Below are 5,142 nucleotides of genomic sequence, written 5' to 3'. Positions count from 1 at the left end.
ATAGCTACACCCCGAAGGCCACCCCGAATCCTAGTCGACGAGTAGATCTAGCCCTTTGACTTTCGTCGGGCGGGCTTTGACCGATGGACTCTTCCACCTGGTTGCGATAGGTCAGCCCATAGCAACATCCCCGAACACGGTTTGGACCCAACCCAACACTAGATTCCCTCCGGTTCCACCGCACCCGCACCTTCCCCCCTCCAAGTGACGGTGGCTCTGCCTTCCGTGGAGGGGGCCACACCATGGAGCCCCGAGACGGGCGTCTACGCATGCCAGAACACTTTCACACATGCATCGGGACCCATGCGATGTTTCGGTAGCATAGCTACACCCCGAAGGCCACCCCGAATCCCCCCTCTAACCAGATTCCCTCCATGTCGACCGTTTCCCCCCTCCGTGACACGGCGGCAATGACGTCCGTGAGGGGGGCAATCGATATACCATCGGGGCATGTTTTTTGTTTAGATAAGGCACATTTATGTTGTGAAAAAAATACAAAATAATAAATATATAAACTAAAAATAAAAAAAATAAAGGTATGCCGACGGCAAGGCCGTCGGCATAGCTGCGCACATGGAGCTACGATCCCACGGATCGATGACATGGCATTGCACGCGGATTGATGACGTGGCAGATAGCATGGGCTAGGACTATGCCGACGGCTATGCCGTCGGCATAACTCTGCCACACCACAGGCCCTCACTCCCTCGGATCGATGACGTGTCGACGGCGCGGATCGGTGATGTTAGCGATTCTATGCCGACGGCCTAGCCGTCGGCATAGTTATGCCGAGGGCCGCCGTTATCCCCCGTCGGCGTAGTTTTGACGCTGTCAAACTGTCGCCGCTAATCGGGTAGGTGGGCCCTTTCTATGCCGACGGCCTCTTCTATGCCGACGGTCCCCGTAGGCATATAGCGAGCTGTACCGACGGCCGTAATATGCCGACGGCCCCCGTCGGCATAGATACACATATGCCGACGGCTATTCTACGCCTACGGCCTGCCCTTGGCCGTCGGCATATGTCCATTATGCCAACGGGCGCCGTCGGCATAGATGAGGCCGTCGGCAACTAGATAATTTCTGGTAGTGATGGACACGTATAGCTAGGGTATGCATTTAGTAGGTGTCTTTCTGTTCCGAATATTCATAATAGATTAAAAGAGACTGATAAATAAAGAAAATACCCCACTGGGTCTGCACAAGGACACGAACTAACACGTTTTCACTTCCCCGTCGTGTGCGCAGGGGTGATCGACGCGGACTACCGGGACCCGGTGGGCATTGTGCTCTTCAACCACTCGGAGACAGACTTCGCCATGAAGCCCGGTGACCGTGTCACACAGATGATTGTCCAGGTGATTGCGACACCGGAGGTCGCCGAGGTGGAGGGCATTGACGCCACCATTCAGAGGTCGTCGAGGTGGAGGACCTCGACGCCACTGTTTCGAGGTTGCTGAGGTGAAGGACCTTGACGCCTTGGTAGATTTTCTGTATCACGAGGACAACTGTCACATTGTGCCAATATATTTGTAGCCTTGTCAGGTGTCCTCTAAGTGTTGTTACCATTGATGATTTGAGTTGCAATTAATGCTCTTCACAATACGCTCCAAAATCCTATCTGAGTGTTGGATTTGAGTTGCTTTCCTAGACTATTTTCTGTACTGCAGCATTTTATGTTTTTATTTTTTAATCCCTAATTAGTTACTACTCTCTCGGTTCCGAAATAATTGTCGCTGGGGGAATACTCCAACCAGGTGAAAACGAGGGAACATACCAAACTACCCGTAATTTGAAAACAGATCGTCGTCTTCCTCGTTGTCTTCCTCCAGGCCAGCGCTTGCCTCCTCTTCCTCCACCCTCCACCTCCTCCAGCTACTCGTCCAGGCCAGCAGCAGGCCCCTCCTCCTTCGCCCTCCACCAGCAGGAGCCTCCACCAGGCTCCTCCCTGTCGTCCAGCTGCTCGTCCCCGTCGCCAGCAGCAGGCCCTTCCTCCTCCTCGGCCCTCCAGCAACAGGCCCCTCCTCCCCCTCCACCCTCCGCCGGGCTCCCCTGTCGCCAGCAGCAGGCCCCTCCAGCTGCTCGTCCCCGTCGCCAGCAGCAGGCCCAACTTCCTCCTGCGCCCCAGTCTGGTCGCCGCCGCCCCAGCTTGGTCCTCGCCCCGCTGCCCAGCCTGATCCTCGTTGCACCCCCGCCTGGTCCTCGCCACACACAAAACTCCAGGCAGGTACTCCTCGCCTCAAATTACAGAAACTAACTGCACAAGATTGATTCAGTCAAACATTACAGTAGAATTTGAGGAATTACTAGAATTTGAAATTCAAGAGTTAAATGAAATAAAGGAGACAAATAAAGGAGGCAAGTGTATGTGCTATAACAGGTCCAGTGTGCAGCCTGCATGCCACATTTTACATCTGGCATCCAAATATGGCTAATTAAACATGGCTTGCTTTGGTTGTGTGTTAAGCCTACATTTATTCTTTAAACATGGCTGGCTTTGGTTAGTTAGCAATGGCACTTTCAATTTACAGTCATAGCCAAGAAATGAAAATTTGCTTCTAATTTCACAATGGCTGTTGTATTATTCACAATGTGAAAATCTTAGTGTGTTATCCTGAGGTAAAGCAAAGAAAAGAGCAGCTGGCAAGGCGCACTATCTGCTTCTTACTGTACACATGAATACAAGGAGTACATGGGTCTCTATTACTACTTCATGTCTACATCCGTCTCTATAGGAGTAATATGAACATCATTCTACATGGGTCTCTGAACATCTTCTTACAAAGTTGGCTACAAATGAGTACACACTTACAGCACAAACGAGTACTCCGGATAAATGCAAGGTTACATTGAACAAGGAGTACTCCAGATAAATACTCCAGCTAAATGTTTATGAGTACTTCTCCTCATAATAAACTTTAAAATTAAGCTTTAACTGAAACTCCAGTAGAAGAGTACTCATAGCCTTAACTGAAAAGAAGCTAAAGAACTGTATCAAGGCATAGTCTGTTTATATACACTTGTGCACTGACACTTCAAAGAAGTCTGTAACTTGCTGACAATAATCAACCAATATATCAATACTTGTCATAAAAAGGGAAATGACAGCAAGAATTATCAATACTTGCCAACAGAAAACAAAGATAGTGGATGAAAAAATTAGGATAACATGTTTATATTGCTGATACAAATATTTGCAAATGATACAAATATGTGCAAAAATACTCGCATGCTACTGCTGCAAGAAGTGCTAGCAAATGACTTAAATGTACTCCAGCTTAGGTTGCAGAAAATCAGAAACAATACTGAAAATCTGATTATTCAGCTGATCTAAATACAGCTTAAATGTACTGCAAATCAAAAACTCCAAATCTCATTATTCAGCTACTCCAAATACTGAATCTGTTTGCTATTCTAAATCTTGCAACCACTACACCAAAACAGCACTGAAAAACTACTGCAAGTATTGTACTCCATTTTACGCTCCTTTGCCTATCAGGGACAAGTTGCGCAGTTGCTGTTTGGTTTTCTTACCTCAACTCCCAGTCCCAGGTGCAACCCCAAAGTCGATATCATTTCATAAAGAAGCGTAATACTCCAGCAGTACTATAACCACCAGAAGAGATAATTAATGTTAAAAGTTTTTTTCCGTGCTTCTTTGCCAATCGATGAAGCCGCAGATTTTAAAGAAGAAAATCAGGAAGAGGAACATTGCTTCCAACAAGTCTGGTGAATGGTGGATCACCCTTTTTTCCACTGGTGGATGGACTGGATGGAGCTGGTAACTGAATTTATTTAAATTGGTGAAGTGAAAAGAGGAGGACCTTCAGTGTTGGCTGTGTGTTTGAATTATGCCCCCGCTCACTGAATGAATTGCAATTTCTGAACGGTTTTCTTGTCTGAACTCTGAGATGCAAATACCGAAAGGAGGTCCCGGGAGTGTTTTCTTGTGATGAGTAAGAAGAATCTACAGTATGAGTAGCTCTGCCTCTGCAGTGTGCGTACCTAGTCGATGGTCTGTACGATGACGCGGAGGCTCCGGCGCCGCTCCGCTGCTCCGACTCGTCAGACCAGCCGCTCCGCTGCTCCGCCACCACTCTAGGTCCGCTCAGGCGCTGGTCCGGCGCCGCTCAGCTGCTCCGACTCGTCAGATCCGCCGCTCCGCTGCTCCACCGCCGCTCTAGGTCCGCTCGGGAGGCACTCCACATCCACGCCCCCTAGCCCATATCCAGCTCTGACGCCGCTACACATCCACACCTCCATCGCAGAGAAGCTCGTCGCCGATGCAAAAAGAATCAATTTTCTTTACCTACCGGGTGTGAGTGAAGGTGGGTGGTGGGGAGAAAGAGGCGGTGGAAGATGCCGGCGACAAGGAGAGGGGGAAGGCAGGGACGAGGAGAGGGAGTGGCCGGCCACGAGGAAAGGGAGTGGCCAGCCACGGAGAGGAGAAGCCGGCGACGTAGAGGAGAGGGAGAGGCGACGAGGGAAGGGGATTCAGCGAGCAAGCGAGTGGATCAGGTGGAACGCTAAATTTGGAAACTGGGAAAATTTCATAGCGTTGCAGAATTTGTACTTGGATTGCCCAGCGACAATTATTTCGGAGCGAAGGGAGTAGTAGCTGTTGGGGAACATAGTAATTTCAAAATTTTCCTACGCACACGCAAGATCATGGTGATGCATAGCAACGAGAGGGGAGAGTGTAGTCCATATACCCTCGTAGACCAAAAGCGTAAGCGTTAGCACAACGCGGTTGATGTAGTCGAACGTCTTCACGATCTGACCGATCCAAGTACCGAACACACGGCACCTCAGAGTTCAGCACACGTTCAGCTCAATGACTTCCCGCGAACTCCGATCCAGCAGAGCTTCACGGGAGAGTTCCGTCAGCACGACGGCGTGGTGACAGTGATGATGTTGCTACCGACGCAGGGCTTTGCCTAAGAACCGCTACGATATGACCGAGGTGGAATATGATGAAGGGGGGCACCGCACACGGCTGGGATAGATCAACTGATCAACTTATGTGTCTAGAGGTGCCCCCCTGCCCCTGTATATAAAGGAGCAAGGGCGGAGGCCGGCTGGCCCTCTATGGGCGCGCCAGGAGGAGGAGTCCTCCTCCTAGTAGGAGTAGGACTACCCTTTCCT

At 49.9% G+C, this 5,142-nt stretch overlaps 1 long non-coding RNA gene across 1 annotated transcript; it reads right to left on the bottom strand.

The window, feature by feature from the left end:
- Positions 1-1,245: 1,245 nt before the first annotated feature.
- LOC123155037 (uncharacterized) lies at positions 1,246-4,507 on the bottom strand. The gene is made up of 3 exons (XR_006477174.1): positions 4,003-4,507; positions 1,775-2,254; positions 1,246-1,488 (listed from the first exon to the last, which is right to left on the bottom strand). It is a non-coding gene; the product is annotated as an uncharacterized lncRNA (long non-coding RNA).
- Between the last annotated feature and the right edge of the window lie 635 nt (positions 4,508-5,142).

The sequence above is a fragment of the Triticum aestivum genome, chromosome 7A, assembly GCF_018294505.1.
Source record: "Triticum aestivum cultivar Chinese Spring chromosome 7A, IWGSC CS RefSeq v2.1, whole genome shotgun sequence".
Classification (NCBI taxonomy): domain Eukaryota; kingdom Viridiplantae; phylum Streptophyta; class Magnoliopsida; order Poales; family Poaceae; genus Triticum; species Triticum aestivum.
Note: the sequence above shows the minus strand (reverse complement) of the source record. Positions and strands in the feature narration are given on the sequence as shown.